Here is a 13,877-nt window from a genome sequence, read left to right as displayed (position 1 = left end):
ACGCCGTAAAATAACGCGCGCTCTGTTCAACCAAAACGGCGTTTTTTACGCCGTCATATGGCGAGATGAACAGCGTAAAAAGCGGCGCTTTCCATGCACACTAAAACGCCGTGGAATACGGCGTCATTGACATATTTCGCGCGTTTTTTACGGCGTTTGTAATTACAACGGCGTAAAAAACGCGCGAAATACGGTTTAAAACGCCGTATTAGACGGCGTTTGGCTGTAAACGCGATTAATCTATAGCGTAATTCTGACTCTCTTGGCTTGCCATAGGAGTGTGTGTGTGCGCGCGCGAGAGAGAGGAGCGGGCGCGATCGAACTGTGTGTGTGTGTGTGTGTGTGTGTGTGTGTGTGTGTGTGAGAGAGAGAGAGAGAGAGAGAGAGAGAGAGAGAGAGAGAGAGAGAGAGAGAGAGAGAGGCGTGGGCAGGGCTGGACTTGCCATCGGGCATACCGGGCAAATGCCCGGTGGGCCGACGTGCTTTTTGGGCCGATACAGATCATTCTTTAAAAAATATATAATTTTTTTTGTTTGTCAAAAAGGCCCATAATACTCGTACATCGGCGGCCCATTCGTTTAGTTTTGCTTAATTGGCGGCGCTGGGATCTTTGTGCCGGTGTAATGCATTGGACAAAAAAAGTCAGCGTAGTTTTTTTTTTTTTTTTTAACAGACCGGCCCATGAAACACGTAGATCAGCGGCCCATTGGTTCTTTTTTTGATTGGCACTCGGCTGGTCCAATCACATCTTTAAACTCCTCTCCCTTTGGGCTCTGAGCGCACGTGCAGTGTCCGTGTGTATCTGTCAAAATAGTCAGAGATGGAGAAGAAACACAAGGGATGTGCAGAGAAATAGCGTGAAAAACAGAAACGGGCCCTTCAAGTGTCTGATGATGATATTGAGGAGGATCAGGAGAGAATGAGTGAGTGTAGAGAACTGTGGTAAGCAGAACTAGGCTACTTTCAGAACACTGAGGCGATGAGTGTAGGAACCCTTTACCCAGTTACGCATTATTTACACATCTGCATAGTTGACGATTACGCATTTTACTAGAAGTGTAATGAGACGTGTTTTCCGTCAAAATAAAAGATCATGTGTTTTTCTCTTTCAAGCATAGAAATTAGTAGGCTACAAAACTATTTTTCAGTGCATTTGTTTTACAATATATGGCTATTACTGTCATGGAATTAATATTATAACTATTATTATGTAGTAGTGTAATGCAAACAGACACTATATCTCAACTAAGAGTTTTGAGTTTTTCTTTGTTCAATTTGCACACTGATTATGGGTTGGAGCTCTTAATTTTTAACTCTCAAAGTGCACCAGATTGATGAATTTAACATTAAAAAGCACACATTTTTCTTACAGGGAAGCATACCCCCTAACCCTAAATGGACAGAGGTCCACCCACCACAGATGTACCAACAATACTGTGTCAAACACTGGTATTGCTATGCCAATCCAGCTTGTTTTAGGATTCATCATTGTGGAGTAGTTCGATTGTATTTTACAATTAGTAGTTACTTCATCTATTAACTCTTACTCATTCCTACTCACTCATTACATGGCATTAGTGGGTTTAATAGAAGTTAATATACATATTCAGGGGCGTGAAAAGATCGGTTGTGTTTATGATTAATGTAGTGGGCCAGTCTGGGCCAAAATGTACATTTCATTGTAACTACTTAAGAGAAAAATAAATGTAGTTTATGAAGTGAAGCAAGCAATTTACTTATTTGGCTTTTTTGACTTTTTTGTTGATGTCTTGAATTTTTTCTGTCAAGTAGTGCCCAAGCTTCACTGTTCTGGCCTTCAGCTCTGCTTCCTCCAAATTTTTGCCCTCCAGCCACTTTTGAAAGCAACCTAGGAAAAAATACATATACAAGAGAAATCCTTTAAGCCTTGACTACCACAAATATCTATAGATGCTGTTCTTGAATAAGTTTAAATTTGACAGTATGATCATTATTACTGTTTATCGTTAGCACAGGCGAAGCACTGCTACTTGGGTGCATGCGTGATATCACTGCGCCCAAGTAGCAGTACTTTGCCTGTGCTTCCCCCCAATATACATGAATATCAGTCACATGACCTCTTACGTCATCCTCTCTTTTTCCAGTTGACTGCCGCCATCTTGAGTACCTGCCGAGTACTGTCTACAATACTGACGGCATTAGCTAGGAAGCAGATTTTCTCTGTTTGTTTCACTTTATACATAACCAACTTTGTTTATGTAAACCCTGTGTGTATTTGACAGTATTCGCGCAATAAGACTAGAAAGATAACTTCGTTCACTAACCTGTCGCTGTTGTTAGACAGGCTTAGTGCGCGTGCGCTTCGGGTGTACGCGCTCAGAAAAGTGCTCGTTAGAACCGCGCATCAACACGTGAATGACTTGTTAGCACATGCAAATAATGAACTTATGTGAACTGCATTGTCCCGTTCCTTTGCGTTAACATTTGATGTGAAAATACGTCGCGTTGTAGCCTATGCTGAGACGGAGGCGCCAGAACTGATAGAATGCACGATACTACGACATTTCTTGAAAAGCAGATGGTGGATATATTTTAATCCACGATCATAAATCGTGATATCGCACACCCCTAAGCTAGCGTAAGATCATTATCATTTACATCCACTCACCACAGACAACATGAACACTGCACAGAGAGTTTGCACACCACTGTTATAACATAAAAGCAAGCAGCTGCGTGCATGGTTGGGCATGATATGATTGAAGGATTTTGACTGAATGCGTGCAAAGTGCGCTCCCTTAATAATTCCTAAAAGGCTGACATCAGTTAATCGCGATCTCACATCTGTTAATATCAATTAAGCTGACTGCACAATGAATCTTTCATAATATATACACTTTGTTTGTTACAATTAGAGGATTTGTCAGCATTCAGAGCTCTGAACAAAAAGTCAGTTTTGAGCATATACTCCCCTCACTGCTCAAAACCTCTATCTTAAATGCTTTTGATTGGCCTTTACGTTGAAGAAATCAACACATATGTCTGTGATTGGCTACATCGCTCAACGCTGCAAACATGTTTTAAAAGGAAACTCTGGCCTGTAAATCGTTTCTATTTTGTTTTAGTTCTTGTTGCTTTTCTGCAAAAATGTATTAGTTTTTATGTTTTATTCATAGATATTTCTAGTTTGCGGGAGTCCCGCGAATCGTTTTATTCTCCCTGCAACGCGCACACACACAGAGAGTGCATTGCCGCTCGCACTCGGCCATCAAATCTAGTCCCGCGCCACACTCTTTTGCATTGGGAGTGCACATCTCTAGATCAAGGGCCCGGCCCGAGGATAGTGACGGGAAATATCGGCCCGCAAGTTCGGGCTCGGCCAGAGAATAAGCTCTAGTTCCTTTGCGACTGACGTATCGATCTTGCCGAATCAGGTACTCAAGATGGCGGAAGACAAGTTTTAGAATTGAGTGATGTCAGTGAGGAGACGTTGGTGACATCATCTGATATTCATGTATAGTCCCATGTCAATATCTGCCTAGGAAATCACCTAGTCTTAGGCTGAATCCCGATTCTCTGTCTTACCCCTTCCCCTACCCCTTCCCCTTAGTTTTGCACGTTCACGTGAGAGTAAGGGCTATCCCAATTCTCATTTTGATCTAGGGGTAGGGGTAAGGGGAAGGGGTGTTTACCCCTTAAGACCAAGAATTTTCGCGAGCTTACTTGAAACCAAGGGGTACCCAGAATGCACTGCGCAACTGGCAACAATGGCGGACATACCATCCAGAGTGTCTCATAAATGTAAGTTTTTTCGGCTTAAATGATTGATAAAAAATTTCTGACAGTCTTGTTTTGTGCTCTACACAGTTATGTACATATATATTTGCAACTATGTTGTTTTTTGAAACGTTTTTAACGTTTTTAAAAATCGCTAGTTTGCTACGCTAGGCTATGCTAACGTTACATTGCTGATTTGCACAATCAGTCCCACATTTCGAGATCACCCAAAATGTCTGGGATTCAGCTTTTGCTTTCTACAGTTGCCATTCATTATCTGTACATTATTTGAAAATGACACGTACGTGATCAGCTTATCAGGTGAAGCATTCAGCTTCAAACGGATCCCGACTGGAGACGATCAACACGGGAATATTAGATAAACAATACATTCAGATTCACCGATTTAAATGAACGAATTCAGTCCGATTGAAACAACACCTTGTGCATGTAAACATAATGAATAGTGAAGGCAGAAAGCAAAAGCCGAATCCCGGACATTTTGAGCGATCCCGAAATCCAGGCGACAATTCCGGGAAAAGGAAGACGTTGTATGTCACCCTGGAGACATCAATACGTGCTTTACATATACTGTCCTGTATCACACAGGGACGCATGAGGAAACCAGGCAGCTGATACACTTTCGGGATGAAAACGAGCTGAAGTTTTTACGATCAAAATATGCTGCAAAGCAGCTATGGGAGTGAGTCATGCGTTCATGTTGAAGCCATTCATTATTGTATTGTATTATTGTAATCATTTGTAATTCATTCCTGTTCATGCACCTGTACATTGTTGTTGGTTATGATACAGGACACTGATGAAAGAAATGGGTTTGGAGGGAAGGGTTTCTGGCCAACAGGCATCAAAGAAGTGGGAAAATCTAAAGCAAAGATACAAGGTAACTTATGTGATGTTCTGTTAAAGAAAAAAAACATACATCTTCAATCTCAATGCAAGGCAATGAATGCATACTGTATAAGTTATTATTGTATTTTGTATTAGATTTCGACTTCCAACGATTATGAAAATAAGATCCAACAATTATGAAAATAACATAATTGATAGTGCCTAATCGGTCAGATAGCTTACACACAAACATGTGGTTGTTAGTATCCAATCAATACTCTTAAATAAAGTCCTAGTTCTAGGCATTATTTAATTTTTTTTGTGTGTTGTGTGTCCTTCCAGGAACTAAGAACTCCCAAAACAGGGTCAGGTACAGACAGGGGGGAAGTGACCGCTGCAACCTGGCAATATTATGCTGATATGCATGAGGTGTTGGGTGCCAGGCCCTCACTGGACCCTCCTGTGGTGGTGGCATCCTTTTATGAGGATCCCATTACAATCCTCATGGTATGTAATGCAGCACATGTTAACATGTTCTTATTGTAATGCTCTTATATATATATATATATATATATATATATATATATATATATATATATTAGGGGCTGGGTAAAAAAATATAAATTTCTCGATTTTAATCTATTCTCATTTTTACGAACCAATATCGATTCTTAAATCCCAACAATCGATTAGTCATCCTGTTTTCAGTTGATGAATTAATGGTTCATTCTGCCCTACAAAGGCAAAAATGGTAACACTTTACAATAAGGTTCGTTAGTTAACATTAGTTAACTACATTAGTTAACATGAACTAATAATGAACTACACTTATACAGCATTTATTAATCTTTGTTCATGTTAATTTCAACATTTACTAATACTTTAGTACTGCATTTTTGTGGTCCAGGGACTGTTTATTCTGTTGAATAACAAATTTTGACTATTTAGGAGATTGTTGAGCCCTCATCCCCAGCCAGCACTTCTGCAGCCAGCAGTTCAGAACCCTCTACCTCTGCCTCTGCCATGGCAAGCCCCTCAACCCCCCCCAAAAAAAAAAAAAAAAAATCCGATCCTGGATTTCCTCACTGAGGAATCCAAAAAAGAGCAGAGGCGCCATGAGGAGAGCGAGGCCAAGACAGAGAGGTTCTTGGTCCTTTTTGAAAAGATGGTTGATAAGTTGTAGTTTTTGTACGTTTTTTATGTTTACTTTATTGGTTCTTTAATAAAATATATTTTATAAAAAATAAGTTTGGTCTCTTTTTAAAGAAGACACTTGGCAAATAATTGCTGAAGTGAAAAAAAAACAATTGCCTGTTATGTTTACTTTACTGGGCAATAAAGACAGATTTTTGTAAACAATGAAAGTGTTTCTGAACACCAGTGACATTCAAAACAGTGATAACTGAAACAGATATACAAAACACCATGCAGTGTATAAAATATTTATTGCAAACAGACGTATTACACAGATAAGAACATCTGCATTCAAATCTAACACCAATGAACAAAAAAACATTTTTTATTTTATCCAAAGCAACTAAAGATGTATATACATTTTCCAGTCTTACATTTTCAATGTACATCGCCTGAAACTAGGACAGCCAGTCTGTTTCGTGTGTCATTTCCAGAGGTTTCGTTGTTTGCCATGGGTTCACGGGGTGGTTGGGGGTCATGCCTATCCCTTAAGATGTCTTCATCGGGATCCAGTGTGTCACCATTGTCCATACACACATTGTGCAAAAAAGCACATGAGGCGATCACCTGGGGTGCAAACGTGGGCTTGACCTCCAAAGCTCTGAAGAGTGTTGACCTCCACCTGGTCTTCATCATGCCAAACGCCCTTTCAATAATGCTGCGCCCCCTTGACTGACAGTAATTAAACTGTTGCTGTACTCTTCCATGCACTGGCTCCTTGAATGGGGTGATGAGGCAAATCTGCGTTTCCAAACAAGGATACCCACCATCACCCAGAAGGATGTAGCCCGTTGGTGGATACCGTCTTGCGATATAAAAACTGCTATTCTTCATAATTCGTGTGTCATGGACAGACCCCGGGTACCCCACATAAATGTCCAGAAACCTGCCATTTGAGTCACATATTGCCTGCATGCTGATGGAGTAAAATCCTTTATAATTTAAATAATCTAACCGGTGACGCTGTGGTGGTTTTATTCGTATGTGGCTGCCATCGATTGCGCCAACCACATTGTGGAATGCAGGGGTTCCTGAAATGCTGACAAAACCCTGACCAACTGCAGGCAGGTCCACTGTCAGAGGGAAGCAGATTGCTCTTCTCAGATTGTCCCATATGTGCTGGGCCACTCTGTGGATGATGCGGTGAACTGTAGCCTTCGGAACATTAAAGACACTGGACACCACCCGATAAGAGAGTCCATGTGCCAGCCAATAGGTGTAAATGAGTACTTCAAGCTCATTACCCCAGCCATGGTCCTGCTCCCTTTGCAAAAGCCTCTGTAGGCTGTGCATCGCTGTTCTGGTGAGTCGGAAATCCTGCCTCAGCTCAGTTTCAGCGTTGAACCACATGCGCAGTATAGGCATATTGTGGTTTATGGCACAGTATCTCGTTGGAGTACCAGTCTGGAAAAGAAAACCTTTCACACCATTAATGGGCTGAGTTTGAAAAATGTTTGACCCCTTCAAACTGTTTATGTCTGCCACAACATAATGGCTACAGCTACGTCAACAAAAAAAAGCACATAGTGAATAGAATTGTCTCCAGGGTTACCAACTTCAGATAAAGATTCAAAATAGTATTTTTTTTAATAGAAAAAAACGGGACACTCATAATATTTGTACTGTAGGCTCTCTCACAGTGTAGCCTATGTCATTTCCACTGAATCTCTAAAAAATTCACATTACACACAAATCAAAATAGAAAGGTTTTGTAACAGTAACGTTATATTATAACGTTACAAAAGCTTTCTATTTCAGAAACCTCTGAAACATTCTATTCATCAAAGAATCAAACAAAGCACATAACGTTAGCAGGGCTGAACTGAAACAAAAAAATATATATATTTAACGTTAGCTAACAGCTCAGCTTACTGTGTTGGTTAGTTCGGTAAACGTTGTTTGTTACCAATCCATACATACCATAAATACCATAAGCGGATCCACCAGCATTCGTAGGCGTCGTAGACCTCTTCTTCTCCCTTGATTTCTGCGATTTGTTGCTGACAATCGCAAATAAATCTCCAGTACCCACGCAATCGACATAAACATACTTGCAGGCGGCATCTTGAAAGTTTCGAGAAGTTTCGAGAAGTTTGTGATAAACGCTTGTCGCCCCGGGTGACACAGACGCCGGTTAAGGACGATGTAAGATGACGTAACCAAGTGGCGTCTCACCATGACGTAACCGAGTGGTGTCTCATTTCATAGGGGTATGTTTGCACTAGCGCTTACCACTCGGTTTCAAGGGACAAGGGCTAGGGGTAAGACGAAGGGGAAGGGGTAAGGGGAAGGGGTAAGACAGAGAATTGGGATTCAGCGTTAATCTGCATTGCTATTTGTACTCTTGTGAATACGCAGGCCACAAGAAGTAATTTGGTTAGTTTTTTTTTTGGTTCACTTTTATTCTCGACATGCTATCTGGCAACATGTGATTCCATTCACTATGCTAAGCTAAGCTAGCGGGAGCTCTGCCAGACTAAGTTAATGCACGCACTGAGACAAAAATGCTTTTGCCCACCTAAATAAATCTAGGGGAGACGGTGAATAACCCCTATTTCAAAAAACGTTGGCATGTTTCTTTAAATGCTTTATAAGCAGGGCTTGACATTAACACCAGACCCGTCGCTATGGGCGGGCCATAGGGGGCCGGGCCCGCCCCGAAAGATGCTTGTGCCCCCCCACTTGAAGCACAGATCATTTAATTTTAATATTATCATAGTTGCTAATTTTGTGTTGCATTAATGTTGCATTCTTTATAATTAAAATATTAAAAATATAAAGAAACAATGGTGTGATTTAGTTTGATTGATGGGAATCTACACCGCAACAGCCTATCACGGCCTTACAAAAGAACGTTAGGCTACGTACGTGACATACAACTGAGCCGCCCAACAGTTACCGCGCATTTTTGAAAGCGGTTTCAAAACGAGTTTTCGCCAGGCTTACTAGCTTCAGTTCCTTCCGAGTGGAATAATACTTTGACAGGGAGGTTCTGCTCGGAGAAACGCTTCCTCCCGCTGTACTGGGACTGGACAGAGGACAGCGCTGCCTCCACTCAAAGTATCTGTGCGAGTGTATTTGCGTGCGTGTGTATGTATGTATGTGTGTGTGTGTCATGGCAATGCATATCCCTCTGTTGACTGCTTTAAAATGCAATATTTGAGAGATGCTTCTAGTTTTACATCTAATATGTGGTGTAGTCAAGTGTTTTATGGATATTCATAACATTGCTTCTGTGTAATGTGGTGTAGGCTAGGCTACCTGGTCATATTGCTGTTGGTTATATGTTTAACGTGATGATTACGTGCTGCGCGACTAGAGTTGATTATTATAAATACACATACTGTAGGCTAATAATAATTGTGCCCCCCCCCCCCCCCCATACATTTCATATACCCCCTGTAGGCGTTTGGTTAAATGATTATGCAGTTTGTTTATTATGGGCCACCGTAGTGGGTTGTCTCAGCCAGTCAGAATGCCCGGTGGTTTTGGTGCACTTCTATCTGGTCTGTATCGGATGCCAGTTATCGAATGTTTGGATTAAACGCAGTCATTTACATTCTGTGTTATCATTGACTCATACCAACAAATACAGACTTTCTACATGGTGTCAGAAGCGAGTACGGACCTCTCGCCAGTGAGTGTTTTTTCTTTCTTTCTCTGTCGTCGTTGAACAACCTGTTGCATTGGACCGCGTTAGCGTAGCTATCGCCAGTTGACAACGTTGTTTTCCTCTACCCAACGTGATGGCGGATGGATTTCGCAGACCCGACCCTCTCGTTTTTGATGAAAATATCGCCGAGAATTGGCGTATTTTTGAGAGGGAGTACGATATTTTTATTGCTGCCGCACATTCGGACAAGTCAACAAAAACCCAAGCTTATATCCTTCTCAACATTGCCGGTCCAGACGCCATCGAACAAGAGCGTTCTTTTGCCTACGCTGCTGAAGTGCGCGCGCCAGGAGATGGCGGAAGGATCATTACCCCTGCTGAATCTCGAGAGGACCCCGAATGTTTGAATAAAAAGTTTCGGGAAATCTGCAATCCTCAAAACAACAGGACTATGGAAAGATACAAATTTCATACCAGAGGTCAGAAACAAGGTGAGAGCATTGAATCATTCATTAGTGATTTAAGGATTAAGGCTAAAGGCTGCCACTTTGGAGACCTAACAGAGGAGCTAATCTGCGACCGCATCGTGTGTGGCGTTACCAGCGACACGTTGAGAAAAGCTCTGTTAAGGGACAGCGAGCTAACGCTTGCCAAAGCCATTTCAATCTGTCGGATACACGAGATGACCGAGGAAAGTAGCAAGACGTTAGCATCGCAAAGTAACTCTGCCAGCGTGAATGCAGTTAAGCTAGTTTCAAACAGAATGCAGTGGCCAAAGCCCCAGCCCCCCTCACAGACTATCACGAGGTGCAACAATTGTGGAGGCCGCCACGCAGCTAAGCGGGAAAGGTGTCCAGCATTCGGACAACAGTGTCACAGTTGCCAAAAGTTTAACCACTTTAAAAGTTACTGCAAGTCTAAACCGTGCAGACAAGATAGGCAACCTCCTAGACAGAAAACTGGCAGACAGAGCGTTAACGAGATAGAAATAGAGGAACAAACATGTGAAGATGGAACGTTTTATGTGGACGGCGTTGAAGTTGACAGTCAGGTTGATTGCGTGAATCTAAAAGCCATTGAAAAGGATGAAGGATTTGTCACAATGCGTATAAACGGCAAGCCCACAGAGATGAAAGTGGACACAGGAGCAAAATGCAATGTGATGTCACTGGACACCCTCAGAAGGCTTAATGGCAGCGAACAACTTGTAAAGCAGAAGAAAGCAGCTAGCCTTGTTGCTTATGGAGGCACCAGAATTGAGACCAGTGGAATCGCCACACTGCGGTGCTGCCTAAAGGAGCAGAACCACTCACTGCCGTTTTTCATTGTGGACAGAGCAGTGCAACCACTGCTAGGATTTCGAGCGTGCATGGACATGGGGGTTGTGAAAATGAGCCCAGACGTCCACCAGATCAGCGTGGAGAGCAGCACGGACTTTAGCTCACAGATATTTACACAGTACAAAGACCTGTTCAGCGACGAGTTAGGAGAACTTCCGGTTACATACTCCATGATTTTGGATACCAGCATACAGCCTGTGGTCCGCCCAGCTCACCGTATCCCCGTTGCAATGCAAGAAAGAGTTAAAGCCGAACTTGAACGAATGCAATGCGTGGGTGTCATAACACCAGTCACAGAACCAACCGACTGGGTGTCGTCCATGGTAGCAGCATATAAGAAGAATAAGCGAGAAATCAGACTATGTATCAACCCCAAAGACCTCAACACTGCACTGAAAAGACCCCATCACCCAATGCGCAGCGTCGAAGAGGTGGCAGCGCAAATGTCTGGGGCAACAGTGTTTTCTGTCCTGGATGCAAAGTATTCGTTCTGGCAGATACGTCTCGACAAGAAATCGTCACTGCTGACCACATTCAGCACTCCATTTGGGCGCTACAGATTTCTAAGGATGCCCTTCGGCATAAATTCTGCGAGTGAAGTATTTCAGCGCTCCATGGAACAACTGTTTGCGGGTTACCCCTGCTCAGTCATTGTCGATGACATCATCATAGGAGGCCGCGGAGTGGCCGAACACGACGCCAACTTGAGAAAGGTGCTCGAAAGGGCACGGGAAGTCAATCTCAGGTTAAACCCGAACAAGTGTAAATTTCGCCTGGGCCAGGTAGCGTACGTAGGCCACATCTTCACAAGCGAAGGCCTAAAAGCAGACCCGTCTAAAACTGCAGCGATCAACGACATGCCAGTCCCAACGGATTTGACCGCACTACAACGCTTCCTGGGCATGGTCAATTACCTCAGCAAGTACATCCCAAATCTCAGCGACATCGCAGCGCCCCTCAGGAAACTCACTCGCAAAGAGACAGCATGGTGCTGGTTTCAACAGCACCAAGAGGCTTTCGAGCGCCTCAAATCATGCCTGTCCAGCCCACCAGTACTGGCATACTACAATGTCAAAGACCCAGTTACACTGACTTGTGACGCGTCATGTTATGGACTAGGAGCAGCATGCTTACAGAACGGTAGACCAGTAGCCTTCGCGTCACGTGCTCTCACAGACACAGAGACGCGATATGCCCAAATAGAAAAGGAGCTTCTGGCTGTTGTGTTTGCCTGCACAAAATTCAAAGACTATGTCTACGGAAAGCCCACAATCGTAGAAACCGACCACCAGCCTTTAGTGACCATCATGAAAAAGCCCATCCATGCCGCTCCTGCCCGTCTCCAGAGAATGTTGCTTCGCCTGCAAAGCTACGACATCAGCCTAGTCTACAAAAAGGGCAAGTACATGTATCTGGCAGACACCCTCTCAAGAGCTCCCAGCTCACAAGCACCACAGAGCCCTGTGGAAAACAGTGACTACAAAGTCATGAGCGTGAGCTACATTTCCTCAACACGCCTGGAGGAACTCCGTAGACACACAGCAGAGGATGAGGTGCTACAAACTCTTGCCACTATCATTCGACGCGGATGGCCCACCAGAGAAAGCCAGCTCCAGTCTGCCATCAGCCATTTTTTTCCATACAGAGATGAGCTGACAGTGGAGGATGGTATCATCATGAAAGGCCATAAATCCGTCATTCCCCGATCCCTGCGCAAGGAGTACATCAACATTGTACACAAAGGCCACCCAGGTATTGAGGCAACCAAGCGTAGAGCTAGAGGTGTAATCTTTTGGCCTACAATGTCAAAGAACATCACAGAAGAGTTGCTCTCATGTGCAGTATGCAATAGTACAAAGTCACATCAGCCGAAAGAGCCCCTCCAGCTCCACCCTGTTCCAGATCTGCCATGGTCCACAGTGGCCGCAGACATTCTTGAGTGGCATGGCAAACATTATCAAGTTCTCGTGGATTCATATTCCGGCTGGTTTGAAGTCGACCTCCTTCGAGACTTAACCTCATCAGCCGTCATATCCAAATTAAAAAGACACTTTTCGGTACATGGTACACCTCACATACTCATCACTGACAATGCTAGACAATACACCAGCCAACAGTTCAAGGATTTTGCTGAACAATGGGATTTTACTCATACCACAAGCAGCCCAGAGTTTCCCCAGTCAAATGGACTCGCGGAAAGAGCTGTCCGCAGTGCCAAGCAACTCATGGAGAAATCACACAGGGACGGGTCCGATGTGTTTCTCAATATCCTGAACCTCAGAAACATTCCCCGTGACCCAACATTAGGCTCTCCGGCCGAGCGCCTCATGTCTCGCCAAACTCGTGCAGCAATTCCGGTGAGCACTAAACTGCTGGAGCCTACCACGAGGAATGTCAAGCAAGTCACCGCTCAACTCCTCAACAAAAGGCGCACGCTGAAGCGCTACTATGACAAGTCGAGCCACCCACTACAGCCGCTGGCAGAGGGACAAGTGGTCCGCATGCAGACAGCGAAAGGCTACGACAAACTTGGAACGGTGAAGGAGATGAGTAGGGAACCACGGTCCTACATAGTTCAAGCAGATGGGAAGACTTATAGGAGAAATCGCCGCCACATACTCCCTGTGGTTGAGCCGCCACCACCGCAGCTCCTGGACGACCCAGACCCTCAGGACACCTGCCCCCCTACAGTGGACAGTTTTCCTTCACCACAAATGCCGACACCAAACACTGTGCAACCCCAACACCCACCCTCCCCCAGCCCAAGCCAGCAGCGCACTCACCCATCGAGAGTCACGACACACAATACACCACACGTTCAGGTCGCATCTGCAGACCAAATCCCAAATACATGTGAAAAAAAAAATGAAAAAAAAAAAGTTCTTCCTGGTGTAATTTCATCCCAGCTATTCAGCGTGTTCAGTAGTGTGACATTTCATGGACTTAAACACCCTTGGTGATTTAGTAGACTATGAAGAGGCCTAAATGTTAAAGTGCAATATGAGGTATTCATTTAACATTATTTGTTTTAGTTATGTTGCAAAGACATGTTTACCAGTGTTGCCTTGTTTGATAGGGCTAAAGACTAAAAGGAAGGGATGTAGGCGTTTGGTTAAATGATTATG

General features: G+C 43.7%; 1 protein-coding gene across 1 annotated transcript in view; it reads left to right on the top strand.

Moving 5' to 3' along the window:
• Window positions 1-13,877, top strand: part of LOC143738308 (NACHT, LRR and PYD domains-containing protein 12-like) — a 159,068-nt gene that overhangs the window by 85,393 nt on the left and 59,798 nt on the right. The window lies entirely within an intron of this gene.

The sequence above is a fragment of the Siphateles boraxobius genome, unplaced genomic scaffold (genome assembly GCF_051911475.1).
Source record: "Siphateles boraxobius isolate OS27281-9 unplaced genomic scaffold, OSU_SipBor_1 143, whole genome shotgun sequence".
NCBI classification, from domain to species: Eukaryota; Metazoa; Chordata; class Actinopteri; order Cypriniformes; family Leuciscidae; genus Siphateles; species Siphateles boraxobius.
Note: the sequence above shows the minus strand (reverse complement) of the source record. Positions and strands in the feature narration are given on the sequence as shown.